Genomic DNA, 21,119 nt, shown 5'->3' on the forward strand with positions numbered 1-21,119 from the left:
TTTGGTCCAAGCTGACATTTTTTGAAATTCTTCAGCCACTGAGGAAATAATAGCTTTCATGTTTTAAAAGGATCACTTCCTATTCCAAGGCAGGTTGACCTGTCCCCTAGCCCATGCTGAAGACTGAACAGCAGGTATTTGACTCCTGAAGAACTCCCTGGCTCATGACCTCATTTTCTTACTGCTTTCTGCTTCTTAACCTGAACCTTGACCCTGTTTTTGATTTACTTTTTGAACATGATCTGCTCATATTAACTCTTAACTCTTTGAAATGGAATAGTATATAACGTATTTACTTGTACCAATGACTTGGGAGATTAAACTCAGTTCCACTTTCTTTTTCTTGTAATTCATGCCCTATCTTCATTTTAAAGAGGAGACACACTAAATTGCACGAAAATAAGTTCTATTAAGCTAGATTCTAGTGCAGGACATAATCATTTGAGTAAACAGGATATATTTGCTTATTTTATCTTTCTTATAGCACATATACAAAGCAACCTATGTGAAAGAAGCCTTCTGAGAATGAAGACTTTTCAAAGATTAAATACAGATAGGAACATTTTTCTCTTTCCCTTGACCTATTGTGGAGACGGTTTTGATGAATATTTCTTCCAATAAAGATGAAAGCCGAAAAGAATGTTCTCGGAAGTTTGGGAGTTTTTCTAGGGTCCTGGAACACTCTTGCTTGAAATCTCTGAATGACAGAAGAATATAAATATGTCTTCATAGGGCCTTAAGTATTGCCTGGAGAGGGTGAGGGTAGCTCTACCCTGAATCCTGAGGTTAGGGCAGGAACAAAAAGAAGTTATTGGAAGTTTACATAATGCAGTACAGAAGACATAGGGTTTATTAGAGAGAGACACACACATGAAATTTACCAAATTAATTGACACTCAAAAGATTTCACAGAGTAAACTGCTGATAGCAGCCAAGGGTAAATGTGACAGCCTTTCTTTGGAACTGGAGCCCAGGGAAGAAAGCCTGGGAAATGAATCACCTATATCAAGTGTCATGGCTTCAGAAACCCATGTTTGGCCCATGTGAGCACACAGATCATGAATTCTTGAGATATCACCAGGTCAGGCAGAAAGCATGCTTTAGTGACTGCAGAGCAGCCTTTACTCCTATTTTCACAGCATTTAGGCAAACTTGTCAGCTGATCATCACACATCCTATTATGCCACAGTGGGCTGCCCCACCAAAATAAACTTCAGGGAGAAAGAAGGACTCCCAAATCCTTCTCCACTCTAAGTGATTCTCTTCAATTACAGGCACTACCCAAACACTGACAGAAGACTTTAGCTGGACAGCAACTGAACATAACAAATACAGACTAAATTTGAAAGTCTAACAAACAAACATCCAGTTTCAAACTGTAAATCATATGAGATGGGAAAAAGTGGACTTTTTAATATTAGCTCAATTCATTTTTCATACTGGAGAGGAAACAAGAAATTGTCAAACAATAAGAAATCTTGGATTTATGTAAAAGGGCAAATTTACATTTAGATTTTAATGTGAGCTCATTAGAACATAGCATCAAATGAACAGGATTTTTGTCTGATTTTCTGACTACTGAATCCTCAGTGTCTAGAATAGCACTTGAGTCTATATTAAGTATTCAATAAATAATGTTTTAACAAATTCTTGAATTTTCACCTATCTGGTATTAACTAGTATTATATATGACAAGGGATATGAGCACAGATCCTCTAAGAGATTAAGAAATAAATATTTTAAGAAATAAATATTTTAAGAAATATTTTAAGAAATAAAACATCTTTATTAATAAACATCTTTAATAAATTTGATAAAGGAACAATATGAACAAATTTCTTGAAAACACAAATTACCAAGTTTGACACAAGAAATGAAATATTCTTATATTTGGTAAAGAATTTAAATCTGTAGTTAAAAATCTTTCTACAAAGAAACCTTCAGACCCATATGGTATCACTGTTATACACTTTCAAACATTTAAAGAAGAAAAAGAAAAGTTATAGCAATCTCAAATGACTTATTTCAGAAAGTAGAGGAAGAAGATATAATTCCCAGTTAATTTTATGAAATTATCATAACCTTGAAATTAAAACCTAATTACAACAAAGAAATTTGACAGACTAATATCTCTCATGAGCATGACACAAGTACCAAACATAATATTTGCAAATTGAATCCAGCAATATATAAACAGGAATAATTCATCTTGAGTAAATGGGATTTATTTGAGGATTTAAAGTTAGTATAACATTCAAAATTAACCAATACAGTTTACACTATCAACAGAATAAAAAAAAGAATAACAATCATCTCCACGGAGGCAAAAAATATATTTAAAAAAATTTAACACTTTTTTAAAGTATTTATTTATTTATTTATTTATTTATTTATTTATTTATTTATTCATGAGAGACACAGAGAGAAAAAGAGGCAGAGACACAGGCAGAGGGAGAAGCAGGCTCCATGCAGGGAGCCTGACGTGGGACTCGATCCTTGGTCTCCAGGATCAGGCCCTGGGCTGAAGTCGGCTCTAAATCACTGAGCCATCTGGGCTGCCCCTAACACTTATTTTAATTAAAAAAAAACACTTATTTTGATTAAAAAATAAAAAACCTCAAGAAACTGAGAGAAGGAAATTTTTTCTTCTCAATTTGTTATAGGGTATCTACTAAAAACCAATAGCTAATGTTACATATAATGCTGAGAGATGTTTAATGTTTCCCTTCAGAGCCAGTAATAAGGAGGGATGTCCATAATAACTTTTATCCACAATTTTACTGGCAAACTTAGGCAGTGCAACCAACAAAAAAATTGAAGGTATGAAATTTTTAAAAGTAAATTTCAATTTCCACAGATGGTGTGATTATGTATTTAGAAAGTTCAGAAGAACCTATAAACCATTAGCAATAATAAGTAAATTTGGACGGGTTGCTACATGTCATGGCAATACAGAATATATTGCATTTCTATACGTTCACAAGAAAACAATTCAAAAATAAACATGATTTAAAAGAATATCAAATACTTAGGAACAAATCTAATAGAAATGTGTAAGAATTCTTGATTAAAACTACACATACCACCAATAGAAATTAAAGTGGCTCTAAATAAATGGAGGCATATACCTTTTTCATATATTTGTGAGGTGCCAATTTCTCCGTGATTAACCTACAAATTCAATCCATTCCCTCCCCACCGAATCTGATAGTTTTTGTGAGGTTGTGTGTGAAAAATAGCTGAATCTAGTGGAAATTAAAGGACTTTCAATAGTGAAGACAAACTTCAAGAGGACACAGTTATCATTCATTACTATATAGTTATCAAAGGCAAAGCAATGTGGTATGGGAATGTGAATAAGAAAATCAGCCAACTCAAAGTATCAATTCTTCACCACCATTTGCTAATCTCAGAACTTTATAATAGTTCTAATTAAGTTTTTTTGTATGAGCTACAGTAAATTAAGAAACCTATTACCTTTTTCTTCCACCAAAATCTACAATTTGCTTGTATAATCTATGTACATAAAGAGAAAATCAGCAGAAATTAGACAAATGTTAGGGATAGGCACTTGAAAAATGGATAAGTGCAAGTGGTGAATAAGCATGTGGAGTTACTGAAACTCACTGGAAGTCAAGGAAATGGGAGTTAAAACCATGGTGAGTCCCATTTTGTGCCTAGATTGTTCTGATTTCATAAATTGGGTTGTGACAGGAAAAAGGAACTCTTTGTACTGCTGGTCAGAGTATATCGTATGGAATGACAGCCATCTTCCTTCTGGAGAGTAATCTATAAAGATTAGATAAATAAAAAAGACCCTATAAATCCTGGGTATATACCTAGAGAAATTCTCACAATGGAAGCATAAACGTTCATCTTTAAGACATTCCGTACCAGTGAAAAGCATGACACACTAGATATCCATTACTGGGGAAACAGAAAAGAATGTGGTATAAGCACATCATGGAATTCTATTTAAATGAGAAACAATTAAATAGATGCTAATATAGAAACATGCATCTCATTCATAAAAACAATGCTGGCTAACAGAAAAAATAGCTCAGTAACATCTAGGCAAACTTCAAATTCATGTACATAATTGTCAGAAATAAAAATCTAACAAAAAGAGATACACATCAAACTCATTTAAATGGTTGCCTGTTGGTGGGAGGAGAATGTGAGTGAGAATTATGGTTAAAACAAAGTGATAAAATAAGAATAAAAGGAAAAGCACTTTGAACTAATGATTTTAGCATTGCACAAAACAAGGAGTTTTGTTAATTTAACTTTCTGCTTGCCCTTGAGTTCAAAAAGGTAGCAATCAGTCAATCGATCGATAATGGCACATCCATATAATGACCCAACAAGTGTACTGATTTTCTATTGCTGTATAAAAATTTAAGTCAACACAGTTACTTAAACAAATGCATATTTATTTTCTCAGAGTTTCTCTGGGTCAAGAGTCCAGGCATGGCTTTGTCAGATTTTCTTCTCAGGGTCTCATTAGGCTATGAAATATTGGTCAGGCTATCTTTTTACCTGGATGCTTGATAGGGAAGAACTAACCCCAAGCAGATCAATGTAGGCAGAAGTAATTTTTTTTTGCAGCTGCATGACTGAGATTTTGTTTTTCTTGTTATCTGCTGACAGGGACCTCTCTCTGCACTTAGGCCTGCACTCGGGCCCTTACCATTTGCCTTCCTTCTCACAGCACCACAGCTTACCTCTTCAAAGCTAGAAAGGGAGCTCCAGTTCCTGTCTGCCAAGATAGACTCTTATACAAAGAAAAGTAATCAGGAAAATGACATGCCTTCACTTTTGCCATAAGGTAACTGAATCAAGGCAGTGCCTGTCATCACTTTTCTGTATTTTGTTGGTTGGAAGCAAGTTCTGCCTACACTCAGGCACAATGGACCACAGAGGACATGAATTTATTAGGGGTCATTCTAAAGTGATACTGCAAACTTTTAAATGAATGAGGCACTTCTATTTTACTTTAACTTATGGACAGATTTCCAAATTATATTCAGTGAAAAAGCAAGGTGCAAAACAATGCATGTAATATATTATCAACTATGTTCAATAATTATGTGGTGGAGGGGTGGGACGGTGCCTGGGTGGCTCAGTGTTGAGCATCGCCTTTGGCTCAGGTCATGATCCTGGAATTGAGTCTTGCATGGGGCTCCCCACAGGGAGGCTGTTTCTCCCTCTGCCTATATCTCTGCCTCTCTTTCTGTGTCTCTCATGAATAAATGAATAAAAAAATTTTTTAATAAAACAGTTATGTGTGTGTTTAAATTCATAGATAATTTCTAAAAGGATAAAGAAAAAACGGGCAACAGTGACCCTCTCTGCAAAGAGTCATTGAGCTGTTAGAGCAGGGAAGGAAATAAAATTTAGTACTGATTTTTTTAAAATAATTTTAATTTTGTACAAGTATATTTACTAGCTTTTTGAAGTGCATATAGTAGCTTTTCCAAAAAATAAATAAGATTTCCTATAGAAAACTGGCATTTTAAAAATGGCTAAATATGAGGGTGCATAATATATAAACTAAAATAAACCAGAAACATCTCAAGATGAAATATTTTCTTTCACTCTAGAATTGCATATGGCAAGAGAATGAAGATATGTTTGTAATCATGGCCTTTTGAAAATCAAATCTCTAAATATAAAAGGATTAAGCTGCTATTCATCACATGAAAGCAAATTTTAGGAGTCTAAAATTTAGTCTTAGATTTAAGTTTAATGAATATATAAATTAATTGATAATTGTTAACTTCTATGAATAAATAATAAAAAATCCTCTAAACATAAATTCAACAACTTCATCTTACCACTATACTTTGAATAATATCAATTCTTTATAGAGTCAATTATTAAGAATAATTCTAGTTTAAAAAGTATTTAGTTGATCAATATTCAACTTGCATACATCCTAGTATGTAAACTAATGTGGGGTAGACTTTTATTTTTCAGGTATCATGGACTTGGTTTTGTAAGGTAGATAGTAACAGTATTCAGGAGTCACTCCACTGTATTATTACTATATTTACATTTCAGAGAAGATGGAGAGCAAATTTTTTCACCTGTGTACTTTCGTTATCTCTCCTAGTGATTGGCTCTTAATTGATCCTCAATAAATATTTGTCAAACATTCAAAAATGTGTGATACAAAGTAGTGAGATTGGTTTTCATAAAAACCTTTAAGTACAATAAAATGATCAGCATTTGATAAAATATCATCTTTGTCTCTGAATGCCTTAAAGATTCTGAAAGTGACACATAAGCAGGCAAAATTCTGTCCATCATCTGAAATGTAGCCTATACTTTTTCAATTATCTCAGTACAGTGGTACCTAGGTTAGAAAGTCATAGGGAACAAAGCTACTTTGAACAATTTCAGCCTGAGATAATGATAAAGTTTGGCTCTCCTTGGCACTGGACCAGAATAGTAGTAACTTACAGCAAACTGGGGGGAAATGGTAACATCTAAGTTAGATGTATTCTGTGTTTTCTGTGTTTTCCAGATACTGTAGTTCCGCTCCTCTCATCCTATGGAAGATATGATCCAAGAACCTCAGTGGATGCCTAATACTGCAGATAGTACCAAATCCTATTTATGCTTTTTCATATACATATATTTACGTGTATATTTATGATAAAGTTTAATTTATACATTAGGTAAAAAGATTAACACAATAACTAAAAACTAATAAAATAGGGGTGCCTGAGTACTTCAGTCAGTTAAGTGGCTGCCTTTTGCTCAAGTCATGATCCTGGAGTCCACAGATCGAGTCCTGCATGGGGGTCCCTGCTCAGAGTGGAATTTGCCTCTCCCTTTGCCCCTCACCCTGCTTGTGCTCTCTCTCTCTCTCTCTCTCTCTCTCTTTCTCTCTCTCTCTCTCTAGATCTCTCTCTCAAATAAATAAAATCTTTTAAAAAACCTAATAGAACATCAATAATAAAAGTTATGTGAATGTGGTGTCTCTCTCTCTTAAAATATCTTGTACTGTACTCACCCTTCTTCTTGTGAAGATGTGAAATAATTAAAATGCCTACATGATGAGATAAAATGAAGTGAATGAGACAGGCATTGTGACACAGAGCTAGGCTACTATTGATCTATAGACGATACATCAAAAGGAGGATCATCCGGACTGTGGTTGACCTGAAAACACCAATAAGGAGGAACTATTGTATTCTCAAGAACACATATTCCTTTGTTAGGCCACTTTTCAGGTTTCAGATATATAAATCACTTCTGTAGACACTGAAGCTTCTCAACCAGTAGCATCACAGTAGCTCATAAACATACATGTGCATGTATGTGTGTGTGTGTGTGTGCTTGGTTATGTGAATACTTCCTAAGTGTTACGGTTTTAAGTCCTTCACATATATTGAGCTGTTTGTTCCTTATAACAGTGTTACAAAGTAGAATCCATTTTTAGCCTCATTTGAGGAAACTTAGGCACAGAAAGATAAGTAACTTTCCTGTCTCTTAGGGACTAAAAAGTGCCAGAGTGAAATTCAAACTCAAGCAGTCTGACACCAGAATCTGAGCTCTCAAACTCTGGCTAAATAGCCTCCCTAAGTGTGCTGAAGCCCTCTGCTTGGGAGAACCACACTGCAGGGTGTTAGACTCTCTGAGTAAATTTAGCCTATTCACCAAAAGTCAGATGGGAAGGGAGAAATCCAATCATGGAACACAATTCTAAGCTGAATGAAGTTTTTGATAACAAAGTGTGTCATTGAAACACCCTTTTTTTAGCAGTAGCATGACTATTTTGAAAACACCCAAGCTGGCGTGTTTGTCCTATGAATACGCCTTGGAATCATCTGCCTTGCTTATCTTATAAGCTTCCTGATTTTTAATATGACTTCTCAGCCCTTCAAGGAAAAAAAAAAAAATCTGCCTTGCACTTATGTGGTGTTTGCATTTCAAAGTACTCCTTATTATCACTCTGCTCTAGATTTACTATCAGGGAAATGAGGGGAATAGGAAGTATGTATTGGTATATGTATCTGTGTTATGTTTATATTTTATGCTCTTTGTGAATCTAAGCTTAAACGTACAAAGTAGGCAAGAAGTAGTTTTTATGCTAAAAAATAGACTCATAAAAATTAGAATGTATGTTTAAGAGGTACAATATTTAAATTACTCCATTATAAACAGACTATTAGTGCTGCTTAAGTTCACTTCCTCACATCTTCCCAGCATGGAATATTCCATTTTATCATATACATATCTCATTTTATCATAAAAAAGTAAAGGAGTGCTTTGAACAGAAATCTCATTTATTGGCAAGTCTGAAGCCATCTTTCATTAATTTATACTTCGATGTTTTCTTACCTCAATCCAGTGTGTATGTATGCATTGAAGAATACCCACCTTTGCTTTTAAAATTCTGCTTCTTGACAGCACTCTTCTCTGTCATCTATACATAATTCATTATAATTGCTATCACTAACTTTCCAGTGCTAAGCTCAATTCTCCTAGGAGCGCAGAAAAGGGGTATGGATGACGGCATGCTTTTAAGCACACAAAACTGTTGTAACATTAGTTCTAGTGGATACCCACAGATTCCAGAAGAAACAGGAAACCCTTACAATGCACAGATGCTGTGTTCCCACCTACTGAAGCAGGGGATACTGTAAGACCAGAATTGCATTGTAAAATTCAGAAGCTTGCATTGGAGCTTGCAATAACAAGAACTGGAACCTGATTACTTTTGAGGCCAATACTCTTTGAGCGAAGAATCTGGGTATCAATTTGTAATACCACAGTTTTGCTTGTGCAACTTGGAGTTTGTTTACTAGGGGAGGCACTATCTTTGTGGGGGCTAGGACTTCCTTGATGAGAGTAGAACCATAAGGCATTTGGAAGGAGACAGAATAATGACGTCGGTAATGTTTGCAACCTCTTGGGTATGTGAGAGAATAAAAGTTTAGAGAGTGGCTCGGGGTTTCTTAGACCAAGAGAAGGAATGAGCATTTCAATGGTGTGTCTGTATATACTCAGGAAGCAAGGGCTTAGAGCCATGCACAGATTTATGTGTGCTACCCTTGTGAATAGCCTCCGCAAGTCAATAAAAGTTGTCTGATTTCCTTTACTTTCTTCTTCAAGGGATCAGGACTGCCTCATTTCTAAGAATGGAAATACACATTTGGAGTCAGCATATATTTCATGTTGCTCAGACTGTTCCAAGATTTGCTCGGATCTTGCTTTTTGCCCTTAGCATTTCTAAGCCCAGTGTGGATACTTCCCCTGCATTCTTTTCTCTTGGGTGTGCAAATGAGCCACAGGCCTGCTATGTGTCCGTCAGGAATACAGAGGTTGTCAAAAGCCCTCCAGACAGAAACCTATTTGACTTTTGCTTAAAGGGAAGAAACAGGTTCCTTAATATAACTCTCACTTGTCTTTTAGAATAAAGCATAACCATAAATTAGTTTAAAAATCTGTATTGAAGACTTAAAAAGTCAGTAGGTATATGAGGGTCAAGATAGGGAGAAGGGTGTTTTTAGAGCCAACATACTGGAGAAATACATTCCAATGAGTGCTGCCCTCTTCAGAGTAATCACCCGAGGAGGCTGTCCTCCGTTTTAACAGTGCTGCCATAGCTCAAAACTGTGTTGAATCTCTTTTGGAATTGCCTTCAGAGTTAGTTTACGAGCTACATAAGAAAACCATTACTTTATGGTTATACCTCATAAAGTTCCATAAAGGGAATAGGAAAAACAAAGTGAAACAAATGGGGTGTGGTTTTGCCCATCCATAAAATCGACTGAAAAGATAGGCTTTGTATCTTTCCCAGAACATTGATAGCTGATGTTCCTTTGGATATGCAGCAGGGGGAAAAAAAAAGGTAAGTCTTTTTAGAAGAGTATCTGATGTCTGAGTACCTAATTGTACAATTTTCCATAAAATCTGGCAACACAGAGAGTATGTTTTTAAAGATTATGGATGGGTTCGATATTACGTGTATTCATCTGTATTTCAAAATTGGTTGGATGTCCTCATAGAACCATTAGTGGGAGTACAAATCTTCCTATGAGGAAAGTGATCTATTCTTATGTAAACAACTCTAATGGTTTAATTACCTTTACCTACATGGGTTACTATTTTAGTTTAGGCCATTATCAGTTATCTTCTTTACTGTCGTTCTCTTTAATCAGATCTCTATCTCTATCCCATTGCCTAAACTGTAGACACAATAATCTTTCTAAATCATACATCTCAATATGACACTTCCTATTAAAACCTTTCAATGACTACGCTTTATCTTCAACATGAAGCTTGTTACTTAGTATGATATTCTAATCTTTCACAATCTGTCTTCTTCTAGACTTTAGATTGATTAATGTAGTCATACCATAATCCTATTTCTTCTAAACACCCTCTGGACTGATGGACTTGCTTCCTGGAAAACACTGTTCTCTGCCTAGTTTATAGAACTTCATACATGCTTCTCATTCCATACTACGTAAAATGTCTATTCAAGATTTCAGGGTACAGAATAGCTGTCATTCCCCAGTGATTGTCTCTTATTCTCAAAGGGAGACAAAGAATGCATCTTTCTAGTAGCAGTTTTTATCAGATACCAAGTGTGCATTATTTAAAATGCTAATTTCTTGGATGGCTCTAAAGGCCATGACTCATTAGGTGATTTGTGCCTAAGAATCCATATTATTTAAAAAGCATGGTGGGGATTCTAACGTAGATACTAATACTGTACTTTAAAAAATCCTGCTGGGATATTCCCCATTTGCTCTTAATCAGTGTAGAAGAGGATTTTGGTCCCCTAAAACATCTACTATGAATAGATGATTTAGCAAAGCATTAACAAAATAGTAGAACCCTGAAAAAGAATTGTTTTAATTCTCAAGAAAATACACAGGCCATGTTATCCTATTGTGATAGCTAGGGCTAAAAGATGGTTGCAAATAATTATATTCTTACCTGGGCATGCATGCTCCTCCTCCCATCAGGAGGTGAAGTTTATGGTCTTCTCTTTGAAACCAGGCTGGTCCAGTGATTGTCTTGAATGATACAATGCAAAGGAGTACCTTTCAAAGAGTTTTGAGTATAAACGAGCATTATGAAAGTCTGAAAACTTCAATTTCCTTTCTTTCTGGTTATTTCTTGAAACCCAAATGCCTTGTAATGAAAAGCCCAAGCCACAGGGAGGAGCTGTGCATATGTGCTCTGGCCAAAAGCTCCAAACAAACTTCTAGTTGACAGCCAACGTCAACTGCCAGTCAGGGAGAGAGTCATGTTGAACTACTGCAGCTCTGTAGTCCTCAGAAGAACAAAACTCTAGCAAACATCAGAAGGGGCAAGAAGACCATTCAACATAGTCTAGGACCGCAGAACCATGAGAAATATAATAAAATACATGTTTTTTAAATCAGTATATAATAATAGATAACTGAAATTCATATCCCTACTATTTTCCTTTTTCATACTAATACAACTTCACATATAAAAACTATTCCTCTAATTTTAAGAGGCAATATGACCATTAAAAGTACTCCTTAACTGGAGCTAACATGTTAGCCTTAACTGGCTAATATGGCCAGTTTACTTTTTGCCCACTTGTACATAAGCAAAGACAAACATTAAATAGATGCCTCTGGTGCATGTGCTCCATTGGCCCACCTCTGGCATCAGTTGTAATGCAGGTGGCAGTTCCATTTCACTTTGTGCTGGCTGTCAGCATCCCATTCTAAGCTCAGATCGCATGTCTTTCTTCTTTCTGTGCTAAGGCCTTCTCTGTTCAAAGGGGGTTTGCTTGGCAGTGCACAAGAGCATTCTTACCTGCTTCACCAAATGAAGGAGGTGAGAGTGGATAAAAATGTTCTAGTCTGCTGTATTTCAGATAGAGAATTCTGGAATATTCTATAATAGTTAGATATCATGGTTGAAAGGAGAACCTTGCCTAAGGTAGCATTGTAGTGCACTCTTTCATCAACATTTTCAGATTCACTCTCCCCACACTCTCACTCTTGCTTCCTGAGCTCATCTCATAAATTCCTGTCTCAGTACTTATATCCCAGGGAAATCTCCTAAGTTCTTGTCCCAAGTTCTGCTTTTAAGGGAAGCCAGCTTAATATACTTATTAAAGCCAATATAAATGGACTATGGAAAGGTTATTTGTGTTCACCCCAAATTCATACATGGAAGCCCTAACTCCCAGTGTGGCTGTATTTTGAGATATGACCTCTAGGGAAGTAATCAAGGTTAAATGAAGTCATAAGGGTAGAGCACTACTCCTATAGAGTAGGTATCTGGTATCCTTATTACAAGAGGAACAGGTGACTGCGTGATAGGAACTGAGGGGGGCCCCCCACTTGAACAGGATGAGCACTGGGTGTTATGCTATATGTTGGCAAATCGAACTCCAATAAAAAATATACAAAAAAAAAAAGAAGAGGAACAGACATTAGAGCTCTCTCTGTGTTCACATGGTGAGGAATGTGAAGCCATGTGAGGGTGCAGCATTCCCTTTTTTGTCTTATCTAAGTCCCTAAAAATTTATTTTGATGGTTTTGACCAGAGTTTTGCTTGTCTTTGTGTCCTCTTGGGAAGCACACAACTTTCATGAGACTTTCTAAGAGATTTTGCTGCTAGTAGCATTCATGATATAATAATTTTATAACACAAGGAGACTTTTTTTTTAACTGAATTTTACTTCACAACCCATGGTGTGTTTATGATGGATAGTCTTAGTTACCTTTTGTTCTTCCATCAGTTTTGTACTCAGTGTTTTATTTTTTTTCCTTTTCACAAAGATGAAAGTTGTTACATTAGCTCTCTATTGTCATGGAAGGTGTTTTCCTATCCACTGTCACAGTTATTAAGGAAACTCTGAGATCATTTTGCATGATGTGATTTAAGTCTGGTAGAGTATCAAGGCATCTTGACCTCTACTTCATCCCTTCTGAAGTATTTTGTCCTTCCCAAACTCAACATCCTCCAATCAGCCCTTTGTAAATGTCACCAGATCTGAATTCATGGTAGATACCGTCCCTCAATATTTCTAGCATCAAGGGTTAAAATTTAGGCCTGCTGTGATTTCAGGCCTTTAGATTAAATGAGGGCCTTTAGAAAAGTACTTTCATAAACACATTCAGGATAAAACATAAACAGATAATATTTATTATTTGTTTTATCGTTGGCATACAGTTGACTTTAGCATTTTAATATGGAAACTTAGAAAAGTAATACTAGGGGATCCCTGGGTGGCGCAGCGGTTTGGCGCCTGCCTTTGGCCCAGGGCGCGATCCTGGAGACCCGGGATCGAATCCCACATCAGGCTCCCGGCGCATGGAGCCTGCTTCTCCCTCTGCCTGTGTCTCTGCCTCTCTCTCTTTCTCTCTGTATGACTATCATAAATAAATAAAATTAAAAAAAAAAAAAAAAAAAAAAAGAAAAGTAATACTACATACTGGAAAATAGATGACTGACACTATGTAATATTTATTGCTAGATTCTGGGTGCTGTGTTAAAGATTTCATATCTGTGTGTGTGTGTGTGTATATATATATATATATCTATATATATATATTAATGATTTTATTTATTTATTCATGAGAGACACAGAGAGAGAGAGAGAGAGAGAGAGAGGCAGAGACACAGGCAGAGGGAGAATCAGGCTCCATGCAGGGAGCCCAATGAGGGACTCATCCCCTGGTCTCCAGGATCACAACCAGGCTGAAGGAAGCACTAAACTACTGAGCCACTGGGGCTGCCCAGATTTCATGTATATTAAATGTAATCTTCAAAATCATCTTTTAAGGGCGCTTGAGTGGCTCAGTCAATTAAGCATCTGTGTTCAGCTCAGGTCATGATCCCAGGGTCGTGGGATTGAGCCCTGTGTCAGGCTCCCTTCTCAGCAGGGGAGCCGGCTTTTCCTTCTCCCTCTGCTCCTGCTCCTGTGCTCTCTCTCTTTTTCACTGTCTCTCAAATAAATAAATAAAACCTTTAAAAAAAACATCTATTAAGGTACATATTTTATTATTTCTATTTTATAGTGAAGAAACTGAAGTTCACACAAGCAGAATAGTTTTTCTATTATTCAGAGACAAAAAAGTGTAAAACTGGGATTTGAATCTCTGAATATTTTAACAAATCATGTTGTCTTTCTACTTATAACAGAATAATTATGACAAGATAGTACATAGGTTGATATTTCAGTCGAGTCCATGGTAAAAATATTTCAGTCAAGAAGTCATTTGGTGACCTCCATTCATAGAAGTTATCGATTCTCCAAATGGAATATAAGCTTCTGTCATACGGAAGGCAGTGAACCTACATCATCTGGTTGTAAAGCAAGTATATTCCTCAATAGAAAGAATAAGTTTCTGAGAGTTGGTCTCAGATTTCTTATTTGTGGAATAAATTTTATCCTTCTATGATTTCAAAGTAGAATAAGAAGTTAATGAAAGTTATGAAATATTATCCATTCACTGCGATTTCATTTTCATTGTACAATTCTTGAAAATGAGACTTCTAAATAGCATAAAGATTACAGGTAGTTCCTACTTCTCACATTCTCTGTTTATAAATGATTTACCATGGCCAGAGATAGTCCCCCTTTTCTCCACTGCCAGGAGTTGAAATTTCCTCCCTTCCTTTTTTACTCACAGACTTTGGTCTTTTTCTATTTAATGACACATCATTAGCACCTTTGCAGGACTTTGTCTCATTCTGGGTTGTTTTTTTTTTCACCTAAAAGTTTCCAAGTGAGAGAAGAATGGTGACAGGGGCTAGAGAAGAGCCAAACTTCCTGGATCACAGAGCATATTAAGTGGCCTTGGGGAGTAAAGATGTTACTATGTGAATAACAACGACAACAACAACAACAACAACAACAAAAAACCCCGCAACCCCCCTCCAAAAAAAAAGTAAAAAAGAAAGAAAGAAGAAACAGAAAAGAAAAGGAAGGCTTTCCTCTTTCTGCAAAGAACATTTTCCTCAGAATACATCTCCAGTCTGGACACACAAAAAGCCAATAGAGATAATTGTCCAGCCAGCTAGAGGAGCTACATAAACTTGTCAACAAATGGAATGACAAATATCACAAAGTTTTGCCACGTCCTGCAGAAGAATGCAAGAGCACTAAATCCTGGCAGTAAAGGCTTCCCAAAAGAGCCAGGTTAGGGCCTCAATAAAAAGTTGTTTTCTTTTTCTTTTTTTTTTTTAATAAATAAGATTTGGTACTTAATTTATTCAATAATCCAATAAAATCATGGGTTTGGAAATACTACTTTATGATATACAGTCAGTTTTTAAAAATACATGGTTAAATGAGTACTATGCCCAAAGTCATATAGCAAGTTAGAAGAACAGAAACCACTTTTGCAGAGTTAGATTTCTTGACAATTTTAAACTTTCCCTTTGCATTTATTGTTTCTCTTGCCCATTGTTGCTAGCAGCAAAATCTCTTAGAAAGTCTCTTGAGGCCTATGTGCTTTCCTCAAGTACAAGAGGACAGAGAGAGGCTATTGAATAACTTTCTGTCTAGCAGGGTCTCAAGGACATGCAAAATCCTTGCCAAAACCATCAAGAAAAATCCATAGGGACTCAGGAAGATGAGAAATGGAATGGTTACTATTGGCCATCTGTATGTCTTCTTTGGAAAAATCTCTATTCAGGTCTCTGCCCTTTTCTAACTGGATTATGTTTTTGTTTTTGATTTTTTTAAGTGTTGAGTTGCTTGTATTCTTTATATATTTTAGATATTAACCCCTTACTGGATATGTCATGTGTAAATATTTTCTCCCATTCAGTGGGTTTCCAAAGAAAACATACAGATGGCAAACAGACACATAAAAAGACACTCAACATCACTAATGAATAGGGAAATGCAAATAGAAACCACACTGAGATACCATTGCACACATGTTGGGATGAGTAGAGTAAAAAACACAAGAAATAACAAGTGCTGGTAAGGATGTGGAGAAAAAGAAACCCTCGGGCACTGTTGTTGAGAATGTGAACTTTCCACTGTGGACAACAGTATAGTGGTTCTTCCAAATTTTTTTTTTTTTTAATTAGAAATACCATATGACTCAGTAATTCCACTACTGGGTATTCCCCCAAAGACAATGAAAACATTAATTCAAAAAGATACATGTATTCCTGTTTTTTGTTTTTTTTTTTTTTTTTTGCAGAAGTATTGACAATAGCCAAGATATGGAAGCAGCCCAGATGTCCATCAATAGATGAATGAATAAAGATGTTATATAGATTACAGATGGATATAATGGAATATTGCTCAGCTATAAAAAAAGGATGGGATCTTGCTATTTGAGATAAGTGTATAAACCTATAAGGTATTAAAAAAAACCTATAAGGTATTATGCTAAGTGAAATAAATTAGAGAATAAAAGACAAATACCATATAAATTGACTTATATGTAGAATCCTAAAAACAAAACAAATGAATAAACAAACGAAATGCAGAATCAGACCTATAAATATAAAGAAGAAACTGATGATTGCCAGAGGGAAAGGGGTTTGGGTATGTGAACAATGGGTGAAGGGGAGTAGGACATACAGGTTTCCAGTTATGGTATGAAGTAGCAGGAATACAAGTTTCATCACAGGGGACATAGTCCAAGGTATTAGTAATAGTGTATGGTGACAGATAATAGCAACACTTGTGGTGAGCCAAGCACAATGTATAGAGTTGTCCCATCACTATGCCCTATACCTCAAACTAATGTAACATTGTGTATCAACTATATTCAAGTTAAAATAAAAAATATACATTTTTAAAAATGGAACAGTTTCTTGTGTTTAAATTAAGATGTGCTACAGGATGGACTCTTATCACCCCTTTTGATTTAATATGATTGTTAATATGTTATTTTTATGGAGAACATGAACTGCCTGTATAAGGAAAAGGGGAAGTTGTAGAGAAAATATTTCTATTTTTACACCAGGAAAAAGGTCCTGCTACTGGAGGTTTATAAAGTGAAAAGTGGGAGCTCCTATAAGTACCTTTCCAAAACACCTACAAACCTCACTTGTAAGCCTTCACCTTCTCTCTAGTCTCTGTTCCACTGGGTTTCTTCCTCTTCTCCAGAAACCAGGTAGTAGGTAAGACTAGGTAAGTCAGCTTCTAACCTAACCACAGAGGATGTTCTTCTTGCCTCTAAGTCCATATTCACAACATAGTTCCTCATTAGAGACTGAAGTCAAAAAATGATACTTTCTACCCCATAGATAGCTCTAGTCTGTGTTACTTATCCATTTTGGATAGTCCATCACATTCTAGCCTTCTGAATTTTAGAGCACATATCTTACTGTACTCTATTATAAGCCTGTCTCCTCCACCAGGCTATAAGCTTTTTTTGGAGGTTAAACTAACTTTTATCATCTCTGTATTCTCACCATCTAGTAGAGTGAATAACTTAGACTAAATGTATTATCAAATGTGTTCGATATGAAAGATGCAGTGAAGGGAGGGGGGAAGAATTGGGATAAAGAGACAAAAGAGAAAGAATAAACTTTGTTATACATTGTGATTATAGGTTATAGCTTGATTAAACACAACCTAAGAACATGATAATATTAAAGGTACTTAGACAGACTAACTTATAGTAATGTATTTGTGAGAAATCCATTTCCATATTACAACACACATACACACACATATATGAGACCTGCCTGTATTTTAGGTGTTCTAGTGCAATGCTTATTTAAATAGCTAAGTAAAGCATTTTCATTTATTATTTATTCTAAAATGTTTGAAATTAATTAAATTTAAATATAGATTTTAATAGCCATAAACATGGGCCATATATTTCTTATTATAGATTCTAAAACCTCTTGAAAATATTACCCTTTAATGGAAAGTTGAATATAATTTTCACTAAAACTCAATTTTTTGCTGCATGATAATAGGTGGCATACTAAACCAGAGTATTCTCTCTACAGGGCATTGTATCTTACCCTATGTCATTAATAAATTATCGAGTTTCCATCAATTCCATCACAAAGTTGATTAAAAGTTATATTCATATGTTTGATGTCTGATAGATTCTATTGGTATTAAATATTAAAATGACAGAGAGAGAGAGAGAGAGAGAGAGAGAAGGAAATTTTTTTTCTGGGGGATGGGGGAATAAATTCCAAGATTTTCTCCAGTTGCTATTTCTTGCATTTTACTTTTGCATTTGTGTTATATTTAACTTCCATCCCTCCCATTGCAGCTTAAGCCTTTTCTGCTGTTCTCTCCTTGATGAAGATGGAAAACACCTGGCTGCCAACAACACTTTATTTACCTCTAATCTTTCCTGTATACACTAAGAGGCTCTTTTTTCTTTTCCCATTCTCCACCTGATCTGATTGTTTTCTGAAGTCACTTGAAAGTGTAAAAAATGGACTAGAAATTATACAGTCTTTTAATCAGTCTATCAGGTATGTGAATTTCTTTTCATTAAGTACTTTAATAATTTAGATTGTGTGGGGATGACAGGGCTTCCTCTGAATAAAATGATATGCAGAGAGAAGAAATAAATAAGCTTATCTTCTCTACTAACACTTTTATTTTGCTTGTAAAAACTGTAGCTATAGTTTTAACTAAAGAAAAGGCAAAAAGCAACCTTGAGGTTTTAGTGATCATTTATCTATACTGAATCATCTTCTCCTTGGTGAGAGGAAGGAAGAAGTATGAATCGAGAAATCTCTAAGTTCTAGTGAAATCCCAGTAATTTAAGCCTACCAATTCATTAACCCAGCTCTAAGTCTGACTAGAAATATTTACACTGAAAATTTTTTAAATTAACAGAATCCTTTATGGTTAGTAACTACAAAAATAATCCTTTGAAAAATGGCCAAAACTCACATTTCTTAAAATAAACAATGCAACTATGTAATATGACTATGATCATTTTAATATGAAAAAGTGTTGTCCTATCTCATCAGATGTAAAGTATTCTCTAGGGTTATTTTTCCAATGCTTCACTATCATTTACTTGAGCATCATTGTCCTACACCTGGACTCTTTCACTAGCTTAGATACCACTATTTACTGGAGGGCTCTAACCAGATGCAGCAAGTAGCAAAGATGTCACATGCCATGTGGGACTGTAATATAGTGCACCTGACAACTGGCAGAGCCCTTGGAAACAAGGCTTAATGGTTAAATGAGTGCAATTAAGTGTGCTGTTACATCTTTGCTGTCCCAGAGTATGAGAACGCTTAATGTGACTCATCAGCCCCATTCCAAGTTCCAGACACTTAGAAACTGAATGAACATAAATAGCAAAAGCCACAGTAAATCAGTTGCACAAAAGAATTTATAAATATAAAAAATGATAAGCAATTTTGGTCTGCTGGTTTCTTTTCAGTAATGCAGCTTAGCATTAGAATCATTTCCAATTCAACACATTTAACTTTACTCCATTATAACTTCATAAAAATGTTATCTACCTTTGCGAGAACAAAATAACCATTTGTAAGCCATACCTTCTCAGGGAAGCCAGGATGTCTTTCAATTCCACTGCCAAACTCAAAAACAAGATTGCTAAATTCAGGTTAAGAAATAGTTCTGCATTGACCTATGTTGCAACTCCTATCCAGCAGTCATTTTGAAACAATCAATAGTACAGAGAGCCAAAGTCTAAGATTACAGAAATTGCCCATTTGGGCAATCAGGACAAAAAGAGCTAGAACATCATTTTGTGCTTCTCTGATCAATTGTTGTCTTCAGGAAAAAAAAGGAAAATATAAACTTCCTCAACTCACAGTCAATAAAACCATAATTTTAACTTTTGCAGAAAAAAAAGTAACATCCCAACCTGGTAAACAGAAAGGAAGATTTTAGACAGAAGGCCAAATGAACAGCCTTGAAGAGGCTTAAGGAAAGAAATTTAACATCATCTGTGCTAAAGACAGCAAGGGGAGACAAAATAAAAGTGATTAACCGGCATGAGTTCAAATCTTTCCATTACAGAATACAGGAAATATTCTCTTGCCTAAAATTGTTTCTGCATGCCAGAAAGTTACTTCTTTACTGGAAAACAGTAAAGAATAGGTGTCTATCATGATTCCAAGTTTTAACAAAATTTAAAACCCCAAAATGTACTAAACAAATGGAATTATATTTATATGAATGGGCCAACTCTGAACTACTAAGATTGGAATGGTTATTTTAGATTTGACTAGATTTTACCTGAAATTTTACTTGCCTATAAGATTATATGTATTATTAAAGAAGCTAAAGTAAAACTGAATTTAAAACTATATGGATTATGGGCAGCCCGGGTGGCTCAGTGGTTTAGCACTGCCTTTAGCCCAGGGTGTGATCCTGGAGACCCAGGATGGAGTCCCACATCAGACTCCCTGCAGGGAGCCTGCTTCTCTCTCTACCTGTGTCTCTCTCTTTTTGTGTCTTTCATGAATAAATGAATAAAATGTTAAAAAAAAACTATAGGGAATAAATGCTATCCATTAGCTAGATTCCAAAGGAGTCTGATAAATGTAATTATCATATGATTTTTTATATATTGTCCAATGAGATTTATATAGCATTTTATAGCATGTCCCACAAGGAAAATTAGCAATAAACAAAACTAAGAGGATACAGTTTCATTCATACCTGATAGACGGAAATAGAAACAGAGCACACTCAAAGAGATCTATCAGATGCAAATGTGTATGGTGCTTGCTGGAGCAGATGGCCTAGTTGATGAGAACTTCAGACAGTTTGTAGCCAGACTTTAGATCCAAAGTCAGCTCATTGAGAAAAACAAAAATTAAAATTAAAAAAAAAGCCACAAAACCGCCAGTTTGAGAAAACTCAATTAAGAAGAAAAATGCATAAAATTCTAGTCATTGGTTCATTTACTTCAGAAAAGCCCATGTTGATGAAAACTTTGGGATTTCATGTTTTTATGCCTGAAAATCCAGATAGGCTATGAAGACTTTGATGGGTTAGACTTAGGTTTAGTGTAATGGTCAACCCTAGTTTTTATTTGTGGAAAAGTAAACTGCTCAGTTAACAAATATAGCACTGCAGGACTTTCATATCGGTACTATTGAGTGACAGAGGTGACTTTTATTCTTGTTACACATTAATTAATGAAATGGTTAACAATCAGCATATG

At 35.4% G+C, this 21,119-nt stretch overlaps 1 long non-coding RNA gene across 2 annotated transcripts in view; it reads right to left on the reverse strand.

Annotated features, from left to right (window-relative positions):
• LOC121471284 overlaps positions 1-19,522 on the reverse strand; it is a 46,298-nt gene extending 26,776 nt beyond the window's left edge. The window contains exons 1-2 of one of the 2 annotated variants that reach the window (XR_005982650.1): positions 19,480-19,522; positions 10,960-11,066 (exon numbers count right to left, since the gene is read on the reverse strand). This is a non-coding gene — a long non-coding RNA (uncharacterized LOC121471284). Of the gene's footprint in view, positions 1-10,959; positions 11,317-19,479 lie in introns of both variants that reach the window. The other variant, XR_005982649.1, reaches the window with a different exon arrangement.
• Positions 19,523-21,119: the final 1,597 nt, after the last annotated feature.

This window comes from Vulpes lagopus, chromosome 1 (genome assembly GCF_018345385.1).
Source record: "Vulpes lagopus strain Blue_001 chromosome 1, ASM1834538v1, whole genome shotgun sequence".
In the NCBI taxonomy this organism is placed as follows: Eukaryota; Metazoa; Chordata; class Mammalia; order Carnivora; family Canidae; genus Vulpes; species Vulpes lagopus.